Genomic DNA, 22,832 nt, shown 5'->3' with positions numbered 1-22,832 from the left:
ATTATAGGTCGACCTTCATCATCTATATTCCATAACTCAACTGGTTCTGACCACTCAGAGTCTCTAATTGATTCTTTATACCTTAGTACCGGAACATCATTGAGTATAAGAAATTGGAAGTATTGAACATTAAGATGTCCAACTAGTGCATTTTTTCCCTCCTTAATGTATCCACTAAGGAAACTTTTGAAGTCATAGACCTTGTCAATAAGTGTAGGTGGAAACACTCTATTTTCTTCAATTATGCGATATGTATCCATCATTTCAGGTAAAGAATAAATATCTTTACTTTTTAGGTTGGAAGACATTCTTCCATAGGTTCCATCTATGTCTTCATGGGTGTGCCCCACAGGCAAGAACCCAACCTCAATATTGATGAAAACACCAAGTGCAGTTAAAAGTGATAAAAACATGAAAAGATAGCGATTCTTATTATCACTTGCTGCATTGTCCAACTGTAACAACAAATGTGGAGGAAGAGGTTTAAAATGAACATTTTGACCTTTTGAACTTCCATGAGATATAAAATCATCCTTGTACCCTGGACATTTTGGGTAAATAGAGGTGTCAAGTAATGCATTTGTAAGTGGGTTTCTTGAAATTCCACTTTCATAAAGTAGATCACCATACATATCCATTTGTGGGTCTTCAAGGTCCCTTAAGCACTTTGCAAGGGATGAAATAGTAAATTGTGATCCCATATGGACAAATGGTAAGGAGAAATGACCAAAACCTCCCGCCTTATGCCCATGTGTAAGCATACCTGTCAATGAAAAACCCAAATTTGTTCCTACAACAGATTTTGATTTGACACATAGCCTTGAGATTGATGTCTTTGTTTTGTCCATTTTATCATGGATAATGATCAAATACTCCTTTGGAAACCACTCTGACATAATTATATGGGCATAGTAGCAATATATTCCACACATAACAATCTTGTTATGTTTCGTCAACCTACCTCGTGCCTTTTCTTCCAACTCTTTTGTAGTTGCTGACTTCATTTATGCTTTCAACACAATACATTCACTGCATTTACTGAAGTTGGTGTTCTTTAAAAATGCCACATCTCGAAACTTAGTATTCCAGATCTTGCTCATTGTTGGTTGTGATATTGATGGGTAATTGAGCTTTTGAAGAGCCTCATTGATCTCTTTTAACAAAGAATTTTGTGTGTAAGTCGAAGGAAGCAGTCTTAAAGGAGCAGATGTTCCATCTTCTTCAACTTGACGTGTTTGATTTGGTGAAAAATCTGAATTATCCATTACAATTTTCTGCAATATTTCTATAGTTGCCACTGTGTGAGCTCGTGCTTTGCATGTGTTGCTGTTACCATGAATAGCTTTGACCTGTCCATGTTGGAAATAATGCTGGTAGTTATAGAATGTGCTTTGAGGAATTTTATGTATCTTATACCATGCTTTCTTACAAATAATATTCCCATTAAATCTCATGTCCTTTACATTTCTAGTAGTAGGTGGTAGGCCATGGCCATGGCCATGGCCGCTTGACATCACTGTGTTTGACATGAGTGAATTCAAGACAAATTCTCTAATACCATTTGTATTTATTTTTCTCATACCCCTTCTAGCACCTGCAATGGCCTTCCTATCAACATGTTGAAGACAATCTTTTCCACAACATACATCTACTGCCAAAAGTCGAATTTCTTTCTCTTCATCTATTTTTGTTTGATATTTTGCAGTTTTTTTTGTAGCCGTAACTCGTTTAATCCTTTTATATGGCCTTGTTACAGTCATATCAATTGAGTTTCTATATTTTTCATTACAAAGGTACCCATCCCATTTGTTTAAGGGATTTGTGTCCTCTATAACATCCCATATCACCATTTCTTTGGTTGGTTCCTTGAACTTTTCCTTGACCCTTAATATCACACCTTTGTTGTCCACCAACTTATTTATTGGCCATCTAACCAAACAATGTATAGACTTATCTCCAATTTTTCATATCTCACAATTTCCATCTATCTCTTCTAGAAAAACACCAAAATCCATTTCACCTACTGTTTCACCCTCAACAATGTCATCCCCGTGGACATGAACTAGCATTCCTTTGGCAATGCACATGCTTGTGCCCATGCATTCATGTGTAATAGAAACCTTTGCACATATGAATTTGGCCCTATCTTGGGTAATATTTATGGCATGATCATGACAGTGAGGTCCAAATCTGATTCTGGCCAAATTTCATAAGATTCTAATGCACCCCCAAGTGTATGCTGAAACCCTGTTGGATGTGGTAGAGGAACATTATGTTTTAACACCTTTTCAATTTTAACCACTATGCATCCTTTCTTTACCATCTCTCCATGCACTTTATGCCCAAGCTCTGTATTGAATATGGAGCCCTCGCCCACCTTCACTCCATGTTGTAGAAGATTTACCTTGTCTCCAATAGAAAATGTAGAAGAAACATTTGTACCTTTAAACAAACGTAAATAATGTTAGTATTTACTAAAAACGAGAACATTTATTATAGTATCAAAAATATATAACACATGCTTCAATATTTTGATTTACCTATGTGGTGTCTCAAATCCACAATCTTCCATGGATGTATGTCCCCTTCATTAACATCATCATCAATAAAATGTGGTTGAATGAGATCAATTATCAAAATTGCAACATAACCAACATTAACCTTTCTTCCAACATAATAAGTTCCAGACTCTGCATATTCAACCCTTGCTAGCCCAATGACTTGATCATTAATAAGGAGATCAACATAGTCCCCTTTTGCCAAAATTATATTTTCCATTGTAGTTTGCATCAATTCTGTAACAACAATTACATCGTAACTTGTAATTAAAAGAATGAACCGTGTAAAGTGTGACTTCATATTTCCCCAAAAACGCACAACTTCCGAAAATGTAATATAAATGAAAAAATAAAAATATTATGGTTGTCATGCTGTATGTAATGAAACATTGTTTCCTCAAATGAAAGCTAACAATAAATATCATTCCTTCTACTACAAACATAAGCATATTGCTAGAAGCAACATTACATGGTCAAATAAATCTAGCACATGCTAGATTTCCTTCTAGCACAAACACAAACACATTGCCAATAACAATATTCTAAGGCGAAGGAAATCCACCACATGCTAAATTTTCTTCTAACGTAAATAGAAGCATATTACTCACAAAAACATTTCAAAGTAAGAGAAATCTTACACATTCTAGAGTTTATTGTAGCACAAACAGAATCACATTGCCAAAAATAACATTGCAGTGTAGAAGATATCTAGCATACGATTGATTTACTTCTAGTACAAACAAAAGCACATTGGCAACAATAACATTGTAGGGCAAACAAAAGCCAACAAAATCCAACAACTTCTATCACAAACACAATCACATTTCCAACAACAATGTCGCAAGGTAAAATAAATTTAATGCATGCTAGCTTTACATGTAACATAAATACAAGCATACTACCAATAACAACATTTTATGTCAGAAGAAATCTAGTGCATGCTATATCTCCTTCTAACACAAACAAAAGCACATTACCAAGGTGAAAGAGACCTAACACGTGTTATATTTCCTTCTATAATAAACAACCAAATTGAAAACAACAACATTGCATAGCAAAAGAAATCTAACACAACTTCTAGCCCAAACACAAGCACAACATTTCCAATAACATTGCCAAAGTGATGGAAATCTAACACTTGCTAGATTTCCTTTTATCATAGACAACCAAATTGACAACAACACTATTGCAAAGCAAAAGAAATCTAACATAGTTTCTAGCCCAAACACAAACACATTTCCAATAAAAATATTGCAAGGTGAAAGTAATTTAACGCATATTAGCTTTACATGTGGCACAAATACAATCATACTACCAACAACAACATTGCATCCCAAAAGAAATATATTGGGTGTTATGTTTATTTTTAAAAAAAATCATCAAAGTGTAAGGGTGGTTATTTCTTGTGAAGACCCATATGAAAAGTGGCGTAATGCTAATAAGACCAATGCAGCTACTGCAGGATACCCACTCACCTTTCCCTTTATCCTACAAAAAAACTCTGAGGTGTGAAATCCTTTATTTGTAGAGTGTTTGCTTGTAAGAGGGGAAAGTAATGAATAATTCTTCCTGCTAGAATATATTTATTTGGGGAAAACAGGGTGAAAAACATGAAGCCTCATCACTTCAAAATTTGTGTTTCCTTGGGGGGTGGTTGTTCCTCTAATGGTTGATTTCCCGTACTAATTAATGTTTCCTTTAGCTGACACATTTTTCCTTCCACTAGGTCGTCAACAGGAAGGTTATTATAAGAGAATATTCATCTATTGTGCTCCTTCCAAATTTCCCAAAGGATGAAACCTCGAATGAAATTTCAGGTAAGGTCCACCACCTCGTTTTTAGTATAATGCACCCGCCATTTCCTTATTGTTTCTTGTATGCTCTCTCGACTCTGGTTTCTTTATCTAAATATTGAGGCTAATTAGTCCCATAGTGCCTCCATATAGTTACAGGTGTTGAGTAAATGATTAAGCCTCTCTTTTGTGTTTTCGGAGAGGAAACACGAAGAGGAACCTATAAATCCTCTCTTTATAACTTTGTCCTGAGTTAGGACCTTCTGGTGTAAAATCAATGACATGAAAATTTAAATTTATGGCCAATGTGGCACCATCCAGTTTTCTCCATGATGGATCATTTGTACGAGTATATCCCTCACTAAGATAAGCTTTGACTTCCTTGAGATTGAACTCCACATCTTCTTTTTTCCCCCATTTGAGTTGGTCTTGTTCATTATTGAACATAATTCTTAATTTTCTTAGTTCCTCTGTTAGATACTGGATAGCTAAGTCATTCTGGGTTGGCCGTTGAAAGATATTAAAATTCCATCGCCTCCATTTGTTATTTTCTAGTCCTTGATCCTAGAATTGGTAGAATTCTCTATACTCTTATATTTATGTGCTTAGTTTGAAGGGATGTCATTCCTCCCTGCATAACTTAGCTTGTTTCTACCACGCATCATCCCAAAATAGGGCCTCCTTTCCATTTCTGATTTCCCAGAATAGTGTTTTTGCATTATACCTCTTTTATTCCATGCTAAATTCCAAATTGCCAACCCCTGAGTGGAACTTGATAACCAAACTAACTTTTTTGTATGGAAATTAGGTGCATATTTTGATTTCCAAAGCCTTTCCCAAGGTGATGACCCCCCTTTTAACCATCTCCACCATAATTTTGCTCCATTTTCTTTGTTGGTTACCTCTGGATCTTGAAGACCTAGCCCACCTGGATATTTTCGTTTACACTCTATTTAAGGCCACTAGCACCCATTTTCGTTTCACCTCTACCCCTCGCCACAAGAAGTTCCTTTGGATGTCCGAGATCTTTTGGGAGAAGGGAGGATAGATAACATATACCCTGGAGTAGCTTGTAGCACTGTGTTTGTTAGAATCAGATGACCACCCAGGTTTAGGGCTTTGACATTCCATTGTTTCACCCTATCCTCAAGGTTTGATACAATTTTTTCCTAATTGGAGTTCTTCTAGGCTTGCACCATTAGAGGGACCTCAAGGTACTTTGATGGGAGGGATTTAAACATATATGCCCTGGTTTTTTACCTCTGCATGGTATAGATATCTTGAAAATATGCTTTTAGATACTCTTTCGGAGATATTACTACATCGCAGTAATCCATTTGTATCTATTTTGCAAAATATTAAGCATTATATTTTGCTTAAACGAAATATATTGTGGGAACTTTCTATACAAATTGATGAGCATTTTGCACAGCATGGCTGAAAGAGAAGCCCTTATGATCCTAACCTCTACTGCAAAGATCAAGGGGGGATATTGTGATCATCCTTGTGTATGTCGATGACTTAGTAATCACAGGCAGTTATGAGAAGAGAATTTTGGCAAGATTTGAAAAGGTCCTTTGACATGACCGATCTTGGTCTATTACATTAGTGTCTTGGTTTGGAGGTGTGACAAACACATCACTGGATATTTGTATATAAAAGAAAATATGCCAAGACACTTATTGAGAAATCCCATATGAATGGTTGTAAGCCCATGCAAACTCCCATGGAACCAAACCTAGTAGGAACCGCAGCTCTTATCATTCAAGTGACACGTAAGTTACAATGTGGCACACAAATAAGTAAAGTAACATTGAACTGGCACTTGCCCCCATTAATCCAACGCATTCAAAAACATCTGGAGGTGTTGAAAACCATGGAATTCACCTTAGTTCAGTGGTTTTCAAATGTGTTGGTGGATAGGGTGGAAAATAAAGGTGTAGATAATGTCCATTTGCTCACCGACGTGATGTGCAAGTTTTCAGAGGGCTAGCTAAAGGAGGAAAGCCAAAGGTTGGCAGAGAGAGATCACTGCATGCCATTAAGGCAGGTTGATAGAGAAGGGGTGGGCCCGAATCAGGACAGTGATCTACCAGTTCATATGAACAAATAATCCTTCATTATGGACATACTTAGGAAACGAGAAGGGGTATGTGTCTGCAATACAAGGATAGAGTGATGGTTAATCATGGGAAGGAGAGGATTTCCCCCATAATAGATTGTTAGTGTGATCGTCTCATTAATAGGAGATGTGGCAAGAGGAGTGGGAAGGTACAAAATCAAGAGGGGAAACATACAAGAGCAAGGTCAGGGTGATTATGATTTTGAACAAACCGCTGGCAAGGGAAAATGAGAGGAAGGACGTCCACAATTACACACGAATGAACAACAACATCGCTAGCAGGTCAGAGTTAATAAAAATTGAGAGGGAAAGTACTCAAATATCGGCGAGGCAAGTCTCATCTAGGGTGTCATCTTTAAATCATAGCTAGGGAGCAAGCTTCACCGACATAAGGCAAAACACTGAAAGGTGGTGTAATTGTGAGTTGGTGATAGTAATTTATATGAGGAAAATTCAGTTATCAGGGAGTGCAATGAATAAGAGCTAAAGTGATGCTAGTAGGCCAAGAGGTAGTTCCCGCGGATGCTCAGGGCTTTGAGTTTTGCAAACAGACATGCATGGAGGAATTAGCGGAGGTTGTTGCTAAACAGTCACACAAAAGGGAAGGATATAGTGGAAATCTGGGAGAGTGAGGTTCGAAGACATTGTAGGGCTATCTTTGATGGTAGAATAGAGGAGGAAGGAGATTGGATCATCAACACAGGGAAATCCAAAACATAGATGACTGTGTAACAAAAGACCTTGGAGACCGCTTGGCATGTCAAGACTCTAGTGGAAAAGCTGCAAGCAGAGGTAGCAGAGTAGAGGAAAAAGAGGCAACTCGAGATAGAAATCGAGTTAAAATCTATAGACCAACGCCTAAAAGGAATTGAAGAGGCTCTCAAGGGTTTGGTTAACATAGAGAAATTGCATGTTGGCAGAATTGGGGATCTTAACAAAATGTTCTCAATCTATCTAAATTATATCGATAATGTGGATATATCGATGGGTGTAGAGATAGGAGATTTCGCCCGCTTGAGGAAGTATCGAGTTTGAGAGGCTTGCACTGCAGACGGTTGTCCACTGGCAACCCTAGAGGCTCTAGAGACAACCCTTGTGGAGGACCCAACAATGGGGCCAACGACGATAACAACTCCAAGAAAATAATATTGTGTTAGTTGATCATGGCATCGACCAATCTTTTGTTTAGTTTTGTGTTATGTTTATATAGGTAGTATTGTAGTTATTTTGTCAAGTTTAGGTCTGAAGATCAGAGCTATATAGCTATTCAGATAGGCCGACCTACATATAGTAGTAGTGGGAAGGGGAACTTTTTTGAACTATATAAGGGAAAGTAAAGATAGAAAAGTCTAATGGCATGTCTGGTTAAATGTGTGACAAAGAGAATCTTCTTCTACAACTGGTTTGGTAAACCAACTACTATTTTTGTATTGTATGTTTATTTAGTAATATATTGAAACTTTACTAACTTACAAAAAAGTTATCTTATTATTTTTCCCTTTAATATATTGTCTATTAAAAATAAATGCTACATATTAAAAGATATTAAAAATATATGCTACATATTAAATGATATTAAACTCTTAGAAACTTAATATTTCTTATAAATATAAAATATTTGATATGATAAACATAAAATTTTATGTAAAAAAATTAAAAAATATATATTGTGTATTAAAATATATTGAATTATTCAATATATTTTTTACCACTGGATGATGTGGAAAGAAATTTAATGAGGAATTTGATACCATATAGACTTAAAATTTTAATTACTAAGTCAACAATATGGGGTTATCGGGTTATCATCCTTTTCAGTATGTTCTGTTCAAGCAGACATGTTTTGTATGAAAAAAATCTAATTTAAAAATAATTAAATTTTATTACTGAGTCAACTATATGGGGCCTATCTTACCTTTCAGCTGTTTTTTATTAAAAAATATAAAAAATTTACAAGAATATTTGTTTACGAGGTGTTTGGAGAAATTTGATCTCTCTTTCAAGGCCCAACAAGGTTCAAATGGATTTTCTCTAATGCAAGTGAGGACTAGCTTCATTTCGAGATAAGGTTTCCAAGTTGTGAATATGCGAGGAGCATTTACCATTCCACCATAGTTGTTGTTATCGCAGAGGAATATGTTTCTCTACTCCTTTACTGTTTCCATTCTCATCCTCTTTTTAAGTGTTATAAGTAAAACCAGATAAACATAACAATAAAACTAACTGGGTACAGTGGCACAGAGAGTGAATTCCAAACAAATGCCCATATTTCAACTCTTTTTGTGCCTTCGTGTAAGAAAGGTTGAATTTTTATTTTGTATGAGCACAATGATGACTCGGAACTCTGTCTTGTTTGTTAGTGTCTGATCTATGGAAAAAGATAAATATAGATTTTAATCACTCTTGAATAGACTGTAATTTTTTTTTGGCATTGCATGATGTTGAAAATAGTTAGGTGGATTAGTGCAGAGCTTAAGAAGATATTGAGTTTAATGGCACAACTGATACCATGAAAGAATCTTTGGAACAAGTGGTGGAGTAGGTTGTGCCTGAGCAAAGGGTTGCAACAATGTATATGAATTTGGAAAAGGCCCCCATGTAATGGTGGGTAAGCACATCAAATCAAGTTTCACTCATGGCATGATATGATAGAGGTACTTAATGATAAAGGCCTACCAGAAATTGGGGGTCCACTAGGTAATGACATTTTGGAATCCAGTTCTGTCAACCAGCCCCTAGAATTCGATGGTACTTCCAATCCAATGGGATACATGTATTACTGTGAAGTCATTAGGAGATATAGGAGGTTCCTATTTAACTATGAGTTCATAATTTTATGCAAACCTTAGAGCCATTTCCAAAGAAGTGATATCTTGAGGTAAAAATGCAGTGGCAGACAACTAGCTAGGTTGAATTATGAGAAAGGTTCTACAACACATTATATAACTCTACAAGGAGGAGTCATAGATTGCAAGTTTGATAGAGTTCATTTGGTGTTTCCAATAAATGGACCACCCACAAAGTCTAATAATAGGATCCCCAAAGGAGTACCTCTTAAAGGAACTTTGCCATCTGTGGTATAAAGAAACTGATTCCCTTTTGAAACTATTGATAATGTGGTAGGTGGTATTTCTCTGGAAATGAAAAGTATTGATCTCCTTGTTGTTTTGCGAGATGTTGATAGTGTATGGGAAGATGGTGAAAATAGTGGGGAATAAGATAGATCTGCATTCTATTTAAAGTGTTATCTCAAAATCAGGCCCTGGAAGGCTGCAGACCAGGAAGACTTCAAGTAACTGTTTCAAACCTACTTTAGGCTGAGGTTTAGCCTCCTCAACCTGAGAGGGCTCTCTCTAAATGGGTTAATGATTTTTACTTAAGATAATATGGCTAACTCTTTGTGATATATCTGTGATAAGCATGGATGGTGGAAAAACATTAAACAAGTTTCCATTGGGCTTGTGGAGTCAACAACACCTCAGTAAACAATGATACTGCATTTACATAGAAGTCAGGGCATTCAGTATTTGAGTATTCAGAATATAACACATATGGAACCACAGCTCATAAATGCATACAGGAAATCAGAGCACAATCAGTGAATTCTGAGTGATTATACATCTATGCAACTATAAAAGACATTAAGGAAAGGATAAAATCACACATTCTGAACATAGAAATCCTTCATGAATCCTGAGAAGTAAAGCAGCCCAATTATATTACTGAAACTCTGTCTTTACATAAGCCAAAACAATGTTCTGTTATAAAATTTCCCAACCCTCATTAAATTGTTGTTTCAGCTATATATAGAGTTTTTATTCTCACTGATCGAGATTCCTCCTCTAGCATGAGGGGAATTCGAAAACTACTTCTAATGACACCTATTTACCCTTTAACTAACTAATAAATACAACTGACTGTTGATTGGAGTTTTTAGAGATCTAAATCAAGTATGATTCTAACACTGTGACAGTCTTGGTATACAATCATCTTCGTTCCTTGACATCTGGTTCCCTTCTGCAGTGGCTGTGATAGGTGTCTGTAGCTGCTTGCTGGCCTTAAATGTCGTATCCTTTTACCTCTGCTGAGAAATAGGGAACTGCCCCGGTACTATGCTTTTGGTTTCCTTAAAATTATTCGGAAGTAATTAGCCACGTTGATTTTCTTGAATTAGTGATGAGTGCCACGTACTTCATGTGTTGTAAGCCTTTCTGTGTACATGTGTGCTGACTGGCATTGAATTCTACTTCAATGAAAGCTTTGCGGCTTCTACCATTATTTCCAATATTTGTTCAAGTTTAGCAAGGTTGCCCTCATAAATCACAGGGAGATATCTTAATAGTCCATCATGTGACTCTGTCTTTCATGTGTTGTGCCTCATCGATTATGATATATTTCCAGTCTACTTTAGAGAGCTTTGCCCGATCTCGCATAACAAACTCATATGTAGTGACCAGTACATTAAACTTCATTGCAGCAACTTCCTGAATTGCATGACTATATTCAAAAGGCGTTTATACTTTCCTCCAGCATTCACAACCTCCAAATCCTTTTGAAGCAATGCCTGAAAAAATTTCTTTTGCGCTATCACAACCTCTCTAACAACCATTGACGACAGGATCACAATGTTCATCCTGGACTGCAAATGATGACTCTCCTTCTATGATGCTAGCGTGTTTTCCCAAATTAGGGAGAATAGAAACACTTTCCCTATGTGGAGAACAACGCAAAAGATCAGTTCCAGAAGTGCTCTTCCCCGTGCTGTTGGACAGAGAAATCCGTGGACTCTGAATTTTAGATGCCAAGGTTGTAGTATTAGATTCATTTTACTCACAACTTTTAAATTTGATGGCTGAGATTGAGTTAAGGGGATTTGAATACTTTCGACAGGGAGAACTAGGCCCAAAAATTCCAGAACTCGACATATTGCTAGCAAAACTTGAGGAACTTGGGAGATCCAGACAAGAAATATCACTGAGTGAATCCAGGATATAAATTTTAGGACTAGAAGCATAAGACATATGGCGCTGGTTGCTTTTATGGTCACGCCATAAGAGTAACGAGAAGAAAAGCCACCAAGGCCAGGACTAAGGGTGGGATTTCAGGGTGCATTATTTGCTATGAGCCTGCCTAACCTGTCCACGATTCAGAAACAAAAGAATGAGCCCATGACTTCTGAAAGAAGCCATTCGAATTGTCAACAGGCAGGGAATGTGAACTATCAGCATCAAATGCATCTGGATTAGATAGAGTAAATCCTTGACCAATCCTGGAATTTCCAATTTGTTGATTTAGGTCGCCAAATGGAAACTGTACGTCTAGAGTCACTGTCCTAATCCCACCATATAAGATCGAACTGTGAGGTTGACATATAAGAATTGTTGTTGCCATTTAATGATTCTCCACTAATGTAGAATGGATTTGAAAGGAACTCTGGATACTCTTCAAACCACTTCTAAAGGAAAGAATGAGTATCTGATGTTTGTAGATCTCCAGTTAGGTAGTCATCAACGTTTTCAGAATATGAAAGACCAACTCCAACTGGTGAATCCAGATCGATAATATTTGACACCTTTGCCTAGGAGTATTTATTAAGGTATATTTTGGGCAAACTTCCAACCGTCTTTCCGGCTTCATAATTGAAGGGACCATGTTCATATACAAAGGCATCAAAACTCGAGCAACCCGGACCGCCGTTCAGCCAGAGAACAACGGGATCTTTAGCCGCATTCCTACAATATGCAATCCCCACCAATATATCTTACAGATTCATGATCATCTACTGTAGTTATGCGCAAATGAGGAGGCCCACCAGTCCTTTCTGCAAGGTCCTTTAAGATATTTATGTACTGACTTCCCTGCCCAACATCAAAATCTAGTATATAAACCTTCTGCTCATCCTTGAAGGCTTCACAAATTGCACCATTGGCCACCATGCAACCAAATTTGAAATATGGGCAAACTTTAAATAATATTTGCATGGCAGATAAAGTATAAGTGCTTGGTAGCTCTTTACAATTCAAAGCTTTGTATATTCCGTTTCCTGAAGATTCTATTCATGCAACAAGACCCTCCACCATGTAAGCTTCAAGTCTTTCCATTGGGTCTCCTTGAATTTAGACTGTCTCTCTCAATTTTGTGATTATATGCGATGCCATTTCTTCTTCACCTTCAGATATTGCAGTTGCACATTGAACTAACAGCTGTTTGGTAGAGCTCCCTGTATGAACAATATCTTCCCGGTGACCAGTTGATGCATATGCTTCCTGTTGCAAAGAATTAGTTTGTGAAACAGAACATGAATAAGAGATATTTGCAACACTGGAATAATCTATGCTTCCATTAGAATAATCCTTCAAGGTCGTGCTCTCCATCGGAGAATGCATAGGGGAATCCTCATACAAAATGTTTTCTATTGTGTCTGCCCATTCCCTGTCAATATATGTGCTTTGAGCGGGACTAATGATACTTGCTTCATCAATATCACTAAAAAGTTCTCTATCCAACTCTTGCAGCCATTGCCTGATGTATTCTGGATTTTCATCAAAGATACTACCATGTGTAGCTCCTCTTTGGCAATCTGATGACGGAAAATTTAGGTAACCTGATGTATATTCCCCTGTGAGATTCTCACTAAATGCGGATTTCTGGGGGGAAGCAGAATTCTGTACAATAGGCATGCTAGGATATTGACCTCCACTGGATACCAGAACTTCGGCCAATGTAGCGGGATAATAGGAAAAACCTTGAGAATGAAACACAACAGTATTATTTGTGACCACCAACGTGTGAGCATGTACTCACAGCTACATGAACTTTGAGGCTTCGAGATTCTATATCTTCTTTTGAAACTTGCAATGTGAGCTTACGACGACACCTAATGACTTAATGATAAGGATAAGTGGTCGAATTGACAGGCAAAGGGTATAAGCTAATCACTGATAATGGATTTTGATGGATATGACAGCTGTGTAAGATTGGCTATGGACTAGGAAAAATCCCCAATTTCGTAGCGCAGCGAGTACAAAATATGAATTATGCGCTACGAAATCACTTAAAACATGTTGTGCTACGAAACTAATAAAAAAGGATTTATGTGTTGCGAAACCACTTTAAAATGATTACCTGCACTACGAAATCACCTAGACAATTTCAGCTTTGAAACGAGTTTGGACATATGATATCCGTGTGAGATGTGAGACCAATGATAGACTAAAACAGAGAATTGACCCCTTTATACATACCAACAATACTCTTAACAAGACTCCTATTCAAACTATTTAGACTCTAAAACTAGATGAAAAGACTAGACCCAAAATTGACACCAACCCTCTGGCAAACAATCGAATTGATGTGAACAATTTAGAAATTTTTCTTGAGTGATAACAGTGGCTCCACTTGGGATAGTGTGCTCCTGTAGTACACTAAGAACTCGCAGGTCCAGTGCCTTATCCATTTATGACAAACAAAAATTTGCTTGACAAGCATCCCCTTCAAGATTCTGGGGGCTTCACCTCGGTCTTAAACTTGATGATCACTCTCGGAAAAAGAAATCTACCACTACTGAAAAAATGCTCAGTCAACCTTCAGCTTATTCGCACTTTCCTACCTACCTACCCTATCAGCTGCAAGCTCCACTTGTAGCTCAAGCAATATGATATTTCCAATAAAGCCAATCAATTGTCTTCTCTGATATTTGAGTTTTTTTACTGCATCGGAGTTCAGAGCCACAATGATATTGTGATGACCAGTGCCACTGAAATTTCCTCTGATCTTCATAGAAAAACTGAAACACTGGAAAGTAAAACTCTTCCATATATTCAGCTATAGGATCCCAGAATACATTATTAGCTTGATGGTTGTTGAAACTTTCTGGTTGTGCAAACTGATCTTCAACAATAGTGTACAGTTCCTCAATCGTGAAAGAGAAAGGAAGCAACACTCTCTATTTGTGCTCTGCCATAGAAAGCTGCTGAAAATAATGATCATGATTATGAAGACTATATGCCTGAATTTGACCTTCTAAACCTTCAATGTCTTTCTCAATGTCCTCAGCAACTTCATCCAAAAATTTCATCTTATCCTCTGCCTTACACTCAAATGATTTGAGATACGAGGACAAGGACAAAGAAAAATTTTCATTTGTTTCTCCATTACTATGATCATTATTCCATTGTTTGAAACCTTGAATTGAAGGAGAGTTTGCCACCGCATCTGATATATCCATCCATTCCTCCAAAAACATAAGCCAAAAGTCTTCAAATGACTTAATGGATTTGGTAGGAAAGCTTTCAATCCATTGTTTACATTTCCCTTGAAGTGAATCATAGAACAACATAATGCAAACATCTTCATGCTTAACTCTAAGAAGCTCGGTAAAATCAGAAAAATCTAATATATGCTTCAAAGTTAAACTCACATCTTCTCCATTGAATTTTGGACCATTCCTTAGAAAATATGCATCCTTGGGAAAATGATTTGGGAAACCATGAATTCCTGAAAAATTTATGCATGCATACCTTGAAATAAGAATGATCTGGGTCCTTCATAACTCCAGTGGAATCACCATGAATGTATGAATTTTGAATTCTTCAACAATGGAGTCGCCAAGGTAGATTTGCAGCCTCAAAAAGTCTTCTGAGCTCCTGCTACCTTCAGAAGTTCAGCCTCTTGATTTCGGGAATGATTAATCTTTCGACTCCCGGCAGACGCACCAAAATGTTATCTCAAAATTAGGCCCTGGAAGGCTGCAGACCAGGAAGACTTCAAGTAACTGTTTCAAACCTACTTTAGGCTGAGGTTTAGCCTCCTCAACCTGAGAGGGCTCTCTCTAAATGGGTTAATGATTTTTACTTAAGATAAGATGGCTAACTCTTTCTGATATATCTGTGATAAACATGGATGGTGGAAAAACATTAAACAAGTTCCCATTGGGCATGTGGAGTCAACAACACCTCAGTAAACAATGATACTGCCTTTACATAGAAGTCAGGGCATTCAGCATTTGAGTATTCAGAATATAACACATATGGAACCACAGCTCATAAATGCATAGAGGAAATCAGAGCACAATCAGTGAATTCTGAGTGATTATACATCTATGCAACTGTAAAAGACATTAAGGAAAGGATAAAATCACACATTCTGAACATAGAAATCCTTCATGAATCCTGAGAAGTAAAGCAGCCCAATTATATTACTGAAACTCTGTCTTTACATAAGCCAAAACAATGTTCTGTTATAAAATTTCCCAACCCTGATTACATTGTTGTTTCAGCTATATATAGAGTTTTTATTCTCACTGATCGCGATTCCTCCTCCAGCATGAGGGGAATTCGAAAACTACTTCTAATGACACCTATTTACCCTTTAACTAACTAATAAATACAACTGACTGTTGACTGGAGTTTTTAGAGATCTAAATCAAGTATGATTCTAACACTGTGACAGTCTTGGTCTATAATCATCTTCATTCTTTGACATCTGGTTCCCATATGCGGTGGCTGTGATAGGTGTCTGTAGCTGCTTGCTGGCCTTAAATGTCGCATCCTTTTACCTCTGCTGAGAAACAGGGAACTGCCCCGGTACTATGCTTTTGGTTTCCTTAAAATTATTCGGAAGTAATTAGCCACGTTGATTTTCTTGAATTAGTGATGAGTGCCACGTACTTCGTGTGTTGTAAGCCTTTCTGTGTACATGTGTGCTGACTGGCATTGAATTTTGCTTCAATGAAAGCTTTGCGGCTTCTACCATTATTTCCAATATTTTTTCAACTTTAGCAAGGTTGCCCTCATAAATCACAGGGAGATATCTTAATAGTCCATCATGTGACTCTGTCTTTCATGTGCTGTGCCTCATCGATTATGATATATTTCCAGTCTACTTTAGAGAGCTTTGCCCGATCTCACATAACAAACTCATATGTAGTGACCAGTACATTAAACTTCATTGTAGCAACTTCCTTTTGAAGCAATGCCTGGAAAAAATTTCTTTTGCGCTATCACAACCTCTGTAACAACCATTTACGACAGGATCGCAAGGTTCATCCTGCACTGCAAATTATGACTCTCCTTCTATGATGCTAGTGTGTTTTCCCAAATTAGGGAGAATAGAAACACTTTCCCTATGTGGAGAACAACGCAAAAGATCAGTTCCAGAAGTGCTCTTCCCCGTGCTGTTGGACAGAGAAATCCGTGGACTCTGAATTTTAGATGCCAAGGTTGTAGTATTAGATTCATTTGACTCACAACTTTTAAATTTGATGGCTGAGCTTGAGTTAAGGGGATTTGAATACTTTCGACAGGGAGAACTAGGCCCAAAAATTCCAGAACTCGACATATTGCTAGCAAAACTTGAGGAACTTGGGAGATCCAGACAAGAAATATCACTGAGTGAATCCAGGATATAAATTTTAGGACTAGAAGCATAAGACATATGGCGCTGGCTGCTTTTATGGTAACGCCATAAGAGTAATGAGAAGAACAGCCACCAAGGCCAGGACTAAGGGTGGGATTTCAGGTTGCATTATCTGCTATGAGCCTGCCTAACCTGTCCACGATTCAAAAACAAAAGAATGAGCCCATGACTTCTGAAAGAAGCCATTCGAATTGTCAACAGGCAGGGAATATGAACTATCAGCATCAAATGTATCTGGATAAGATAGAGTAAATCCTTGACCAATCCTAGAATTTCCAATTCGTTGATTTAGGTCGCCAAATGGAAACTGTACATCTAGAGTCACTGTCCTTATCCCACCATATAAGATCGAACTATGAGGTTGACATATAAGAATTGTTAGAGTTGCCATTTAATGATTCTCCACTAATGTAGAATGGATTTGAAAGGAACTCTGGATACCCTTCCAACCACTTCAAAAGGAAAGAATGAGTATCTGAAGCTGTCTGTAGATCTCCAGTTAGGTAGTCATCAACGTTTTCAGAATATGAAAGACCAACTCCAACTGGTGAATCCAGATCGATAATATTTGACACCTTTGCCCAAGAGTATTTATTAAGGTATATTTTGGGCAAACTTCCAACCGTCTTTCCGGCTTCATAATTGAAGGGACCATGTTCATATACAAAGCCATCAAAACTCGAGCAACCCGGACCGCCGTTCAGCCAGAGAACAACGGGATCTTTAGCCGCATTCCTACAATATGCAATCCCCCACCAATATATCTTACAGATTCAGGATCATCTACTGCAGTTATGCGTAAATGAGGAGGCCCACCAGGCCTTTCTGCAAGGTCCTTTAAGAGATTTATGTACTGACTTCCCTGCCCAACATCAAAATCTAGTATATGAACCTTCTGCTCATCCTTGAAGGCTTCACAAATTGCACCATTGGCCACCATGCAACCAAATTTGAAATATGGGCAAACTTTAAATAATATTTGCATGGCAGATAAAGTATCAGTGCTTGGTGGCTCTTTACAATTCAAAGCTTTGTATATTCCGTTTCCTGAAGATTCTATTCGTGCAGCAAGACCCTCCACCATGTAAGCTGCAAGTCTTTCCATTGGGTCTCCTTGAATTTAGACTGTCTCTCTCAATTTTGTGATTATATGCGATGCCATTTCTTCTTTACCTTCAGATATTGCAGTTGCACATTGAACTAACAGCTGTTTGGAAGAGCTCCCTGTATGAACAATATCTTGCCGGTGACCAGTTGATGCATATGCTTCCTGTTGCAAAGAATTAGTTTGTGAAACAGAACATGAATCAGAGATATTTGCAACACTGGAATAATCTATTCTTCCATTAGAATAATCCTTCAAGGTCGTGCTCTCCATCGGAGAATGCATAGGGGAATCCTCATCCAAAAGGTTTTCTATTGTGTCTGCCCATTCCCTGTCAATATATGTGCTTTGAGAGGGGCTAATGATACTTGCTTCATAAATATCACTAAAAAGTTCTCTCTCCAACTCTTGCAGCCATTGCCTGATGTATTCTGGATTTTCATCAAAGATACTACCATGTATAGCTCCTCTTTGGCAATCTGATGACGGAAAATTTAGGTAACCTGATGTATATTCCCCAGTGAGATTCTCACTAGATGCGGATTTCAGGAGGGAAGCAGAACTCTGTACAATAGGCATGCTAGGATATTGACCTCCACTGGATACCAGAACTTCGGCCAATGTAGCGGGATTATAGGAAAAACCTTGAGAATGAAACACAACAATATTATTTGTGACCACCAACGTGTGAGCATGTACTCACAGCTACATGAACTTGGAGGCTTCGAGATTCTATATCTTCTTTTGAAACTTGCAATGTGAGCTTACGACAACACCTAATGACTTAATGATAAGGATAAGCGGTCGAATTGACAGGCAAAGGGTATAAGCTGATCACTGATAATGGATTTTGATGGATATGACAGCTATGTAAGATTGGTTATGGACTAGGACAAATCCCCAATTTCGTAGTGCAGCGAGTACAAAATATGAATTATGCGCTACGAAATCACTTAAAACATGTTGCACTGCGAAACTGATAAAAAAGGATTTATGTGCTGCGAAACCACTTTAAAATGATTACAGGCGCTACGAAATCACCTAGACAATTTCAGCTTTGAAACGAGTTTGGACATATGATATCCGTGTGAGATGTGAGACCAATGATAGACTAAAATAGAGAATTGACCCCTTTATACATACCAACAATACTCTTAAAAAGACTCCTATTCAAACTATTTAGACTCTAAAACTAGATGAAAAGACTAGACCCAAAATTGACACCAACCCTCTGGCAAACAATCGAATTGATGTGAACAATTTAGAAATTTTTCTTGAGTGATAACAGTGGCTCCACTTGGGATAGTGTGCTCCTGTAGTACACTAAGAACTCGCAGGTCCAGTGCCTTATCCATTTATGACAAACAAAAATTTGCTTGACAAGCATCCCCTTCAAGATTCTGGGGGCTTCACCTCGGTCTTAAACTTGATGATCACTCTCGGAAAAAGAAATCTACCACTACTGAAAAAATGCTCAGTCAACCTTCAGCTTATTCGCACTTTCCTACCTACCTACCCTATCAGCTGCAAGCTCCACTTGTAGCTCAAGCAATATGATATTTCCAATAAAGCCAATCAATTGTCTTCTCTGATATTTGAGTTTTTTGACTGCATCGGAGTTAAGGGCCACAATGATATTTTGATGACCAGTGCCACTGAAATTTCCTCTAATCTTCATAGAAAAATTAAAACACTGGAAAGTAAAACTCTTCCATATATTCAGCTATAGGATCCCAGAATACATGATTAGCTTGATGGTTCTTGAAACGTTCTGGTTGTGCAAACTGATCTTCAACAACGGTGTACAGTTCCTCAATCGTGAAAGAGAAAGGAAGCAACACTCTCTCCTTGTGCTCTGCCATAGAAAGTTGCTGAAAATAATGATCATGATTATGAAGACTATATGCCTGAATTTAACCTTCTAAACCTTCAATGTCCTCAGCAACTTCATCCAAAAATTTCATCTTATCCTCTGCCTTACACTCAAATGATTTGAGATACGAGGACAAGGACAAAGAAAAATTTTCATTTGTTTCTCCATTACTATGATCATTATTCCATTGTTTGAAACCTTGAATTGAAGGAGAGTTTGCCACCGCATCTGATATATCCATCCATTCCTCCAAAAACATAAGCCAAAAGTCTTCAAATGACTTAATGGATTTGGTAGGAAAGCTTTCAATCCATTGTTTACATTTCCCTTGAAGTGAATCATAGAACAACATAATGCAAACATCTTCATGCTTAACTCTAAGAAGCTCGGTAAAATCAGAAAAATCTAATATATGCTTCAAAGTTAAACTCAGATCTTCTCCATTGAATTTTGGACCATTCCTTAGAAAATATGCATCCTTGGGAAAATAATTTGGGAAACCATGAATTCCTGAAAAATTTATGCATCCATACCTTGAAATAATAATGGTAGCATCTGGGTCCTTCATAACTCCAGTGGAATCACCATGAATGTATGAATTTTGAATTCTTCAACAATGGAGTTGCCAAGGTAGATTTGCAGCCTCAAAAAGTCTTCTGAGCTCCTGCTACCTTCAGAAGTTCAGCCTCTTGATTTCGGGAATGATTAATCTTTCGACTCCCGGCAGACGCACCAAAATGTTATCTCAAAATCAGGCCCTGGAAAGCTGCAGACCAAGAAGACTTCAAGTAACTATTTCAAACCTACTTTAGGCTGAGGTTTAGCCTCCTCAACCTGAGAGGGCTCTCTCTAAATGGGTTAATGATTTTTACTTAAGATAAGATGGCTAACTCTTTGTGATATATCTGTGATAAACATGGATGGTGGAAAAACATTAAACAAGTTTCCATTGCGCCTGTGGAGTCAACAACACCTCAGTAAACAATGATACTGCCTTTACATAGAAGTAAGGGCATTCAACATTTGAGTATTCAGAATATAACACATATGGAACCACAGCTCATAAGTGCATAGAGGAAATCAGAGCACAATCAGTGAATTATGAGTGATTATACATCTATGCAACTATAAAAGACATTAAGCAAAGGATAAAATCACACATTCTGAACATAAAAATCCTTCATGAATCCTGAGAAGTAAAGCAGCCCAATTATATTACTGAAACTCTGTCTTTACATAAGCCAAAACAATGTTCTGTTATAAAATTTCCGAACCCTGATTAAATTGTTGTTTCAGCTATATATAGAGTTTTTATTCTCACTGATCGAGATTCCTCCTCGAGCATGAGGGGAATTCGAAAACTACTTCTAATGACACCTATTTACCCTTTAACTAACTAATAAATACAACTGACTGTTGACTGGAGTTTTTAGAGATCTAAATCAAGTATGATTCTAACACTGTGACTGTCTTGGTCTACAATCATCTTCATTCTTTGACATCTGGTTCCCTTCTGCGGTGGCTGTGATAGGTGTCTGTAGTTGCTTGCTGGCCTTAAATGTCGTATCCTTTCACCTCTGCTGAGAAACAGGGAACTACCCTGGTACTATGCTTTTGGTTTCCTTAAAATTATTCGGAAGTAATTAGCCACGTTGATTTTCTTGAATTAGTGATGAGTGCCACGTACTTCGTGTGTTGTAAGCCTTTCCGTGTACATGTGTGCTGACTGGCATTGAATTCTGCTTCAATGAAAGCTTTGCGGCTTCTACCATTATTTCCAATATTTGTTCAAGTTTAGCAAGGTTGCCCTCATAAATCACAGGGAGATATCTTAATAGTCCATCATGTGACTCTGTCTTTCATGTGCTGTGCCTCATTGATTATGATATATTTCCAGTCTACTTTAGAGAGCTTTGCCCGATCTCGCATAACAAACTCATATGTAGTGACGAGCACATTAAACTTCATTACAACAACTTCCTGAATTGCATGACTATATTCAAAAGGCGTTTACACTTTCCTCCAGCATTCACAACCTCCAAATCCTTTTGAAGCAATGCCTGGAAAAATTTCTTTTGCGCTATCACAACCTCTGTAACAACCATTGACGACAGGATCACAAGGTTCATCCTGCACTGCAAATGATGACTCTCCTTCTATGATGCTAGTGTGTTTTCCCAAATTAGGGAGAATAGAAACACTTTCCCTATGTGGAGAACAACGCAAAAGATCAGTTCCAGAAGTGCTCTTCCCCATGCTGTTGGACAGAGAAATCCGTGGACTCTGAATTTTAGATGCCAAGGTTGTAGTATTAGATTCATTTGACTCACAACTTTTAAATTTGATGGCTGAGCTTGAGTTAAGGGGATTTGAATACTTTCGACAGGGAGAACTAGGCCCAAAAATTCCATAACTCGACATATTGCTAGCAAAACTTGAGGAACTTGGGAGATCCAGACAAGAAATATCACTGAGTGAATCCAGGATATAAATTTTAGGACTAGAAGCATAAGACATATGGCACTGGCTGCTTTTATGGTAACACCATAAGAGTAACGAGAAGAACAGCCACCAAGGCCAGGACTAAGGGTGGGATTTCAGGGTGCATTATCTGCTATGAGCCTGCCTAACCTGTCCACGATTCAGAAACAAAAGTATAAGCCCATGACTTCTGAAAGAAGCCATTCGAATTGTCAACAGGCAGGGAATGTGAACTATCAGCATCAAATGTATCTGGATTAGATAGAGTAAATCCTTGACCAATCCTGGAATTTCCAATTCGTTGATTTAGGTCGCCAAATGGAAACTGTACGTCTAGAGTCACTGTCCTTATCCCACCATATAAGATCGAACTGTGAGGTTGACATATAAGAATTGTTAGAGTTGCCATTTAATGATTCTCCACTAATGTAGAATGGATTTGAAAGTAACTCTGGATACTCTTCAAACCACTTCAAAAGGAAAG

At 37.7% G+C, this 22,832-nt stretch overlaps 2 pseudogenes; both read right to left on the bottom strand.

Moving 5' to 3' along the window:
- Positions 1–12,170: 12,170 nt before the first annotated feature.
- LOC149219237 (scarecrow-like protein 1) lies at positions 12,171–17,280 on the bottom strand (annotated as a pseudogene).
- Positions 17,281–17,589: 309 nt separating this feature from the next.
- LOC149219236 (scarecrow-like protein 1) lies at positions 17,590–22,757 on the bottom strand (annotated as a pseudogene).
- Positions 22,758–22,832: the final 75 nt, after the last annotated feature.

This window comes from Pinus tabuliformis, chromosome Q (genome assembly GCF_031772625.1).
Source record: "Pinus tabuliformis cultivar Carrire ecotype Pingquan chromosome Q, CPIR1, whole genome shotgun sequence".
NCBI lineage: Eukaryota > Viridiplantae > Streptophyta > Pinopsida > Pinales > Pinaceae > Pinus > Pinus tabuliformis.
This window is presented reverse-complemented; position numbering and strand designations above follow the sequence as displayed.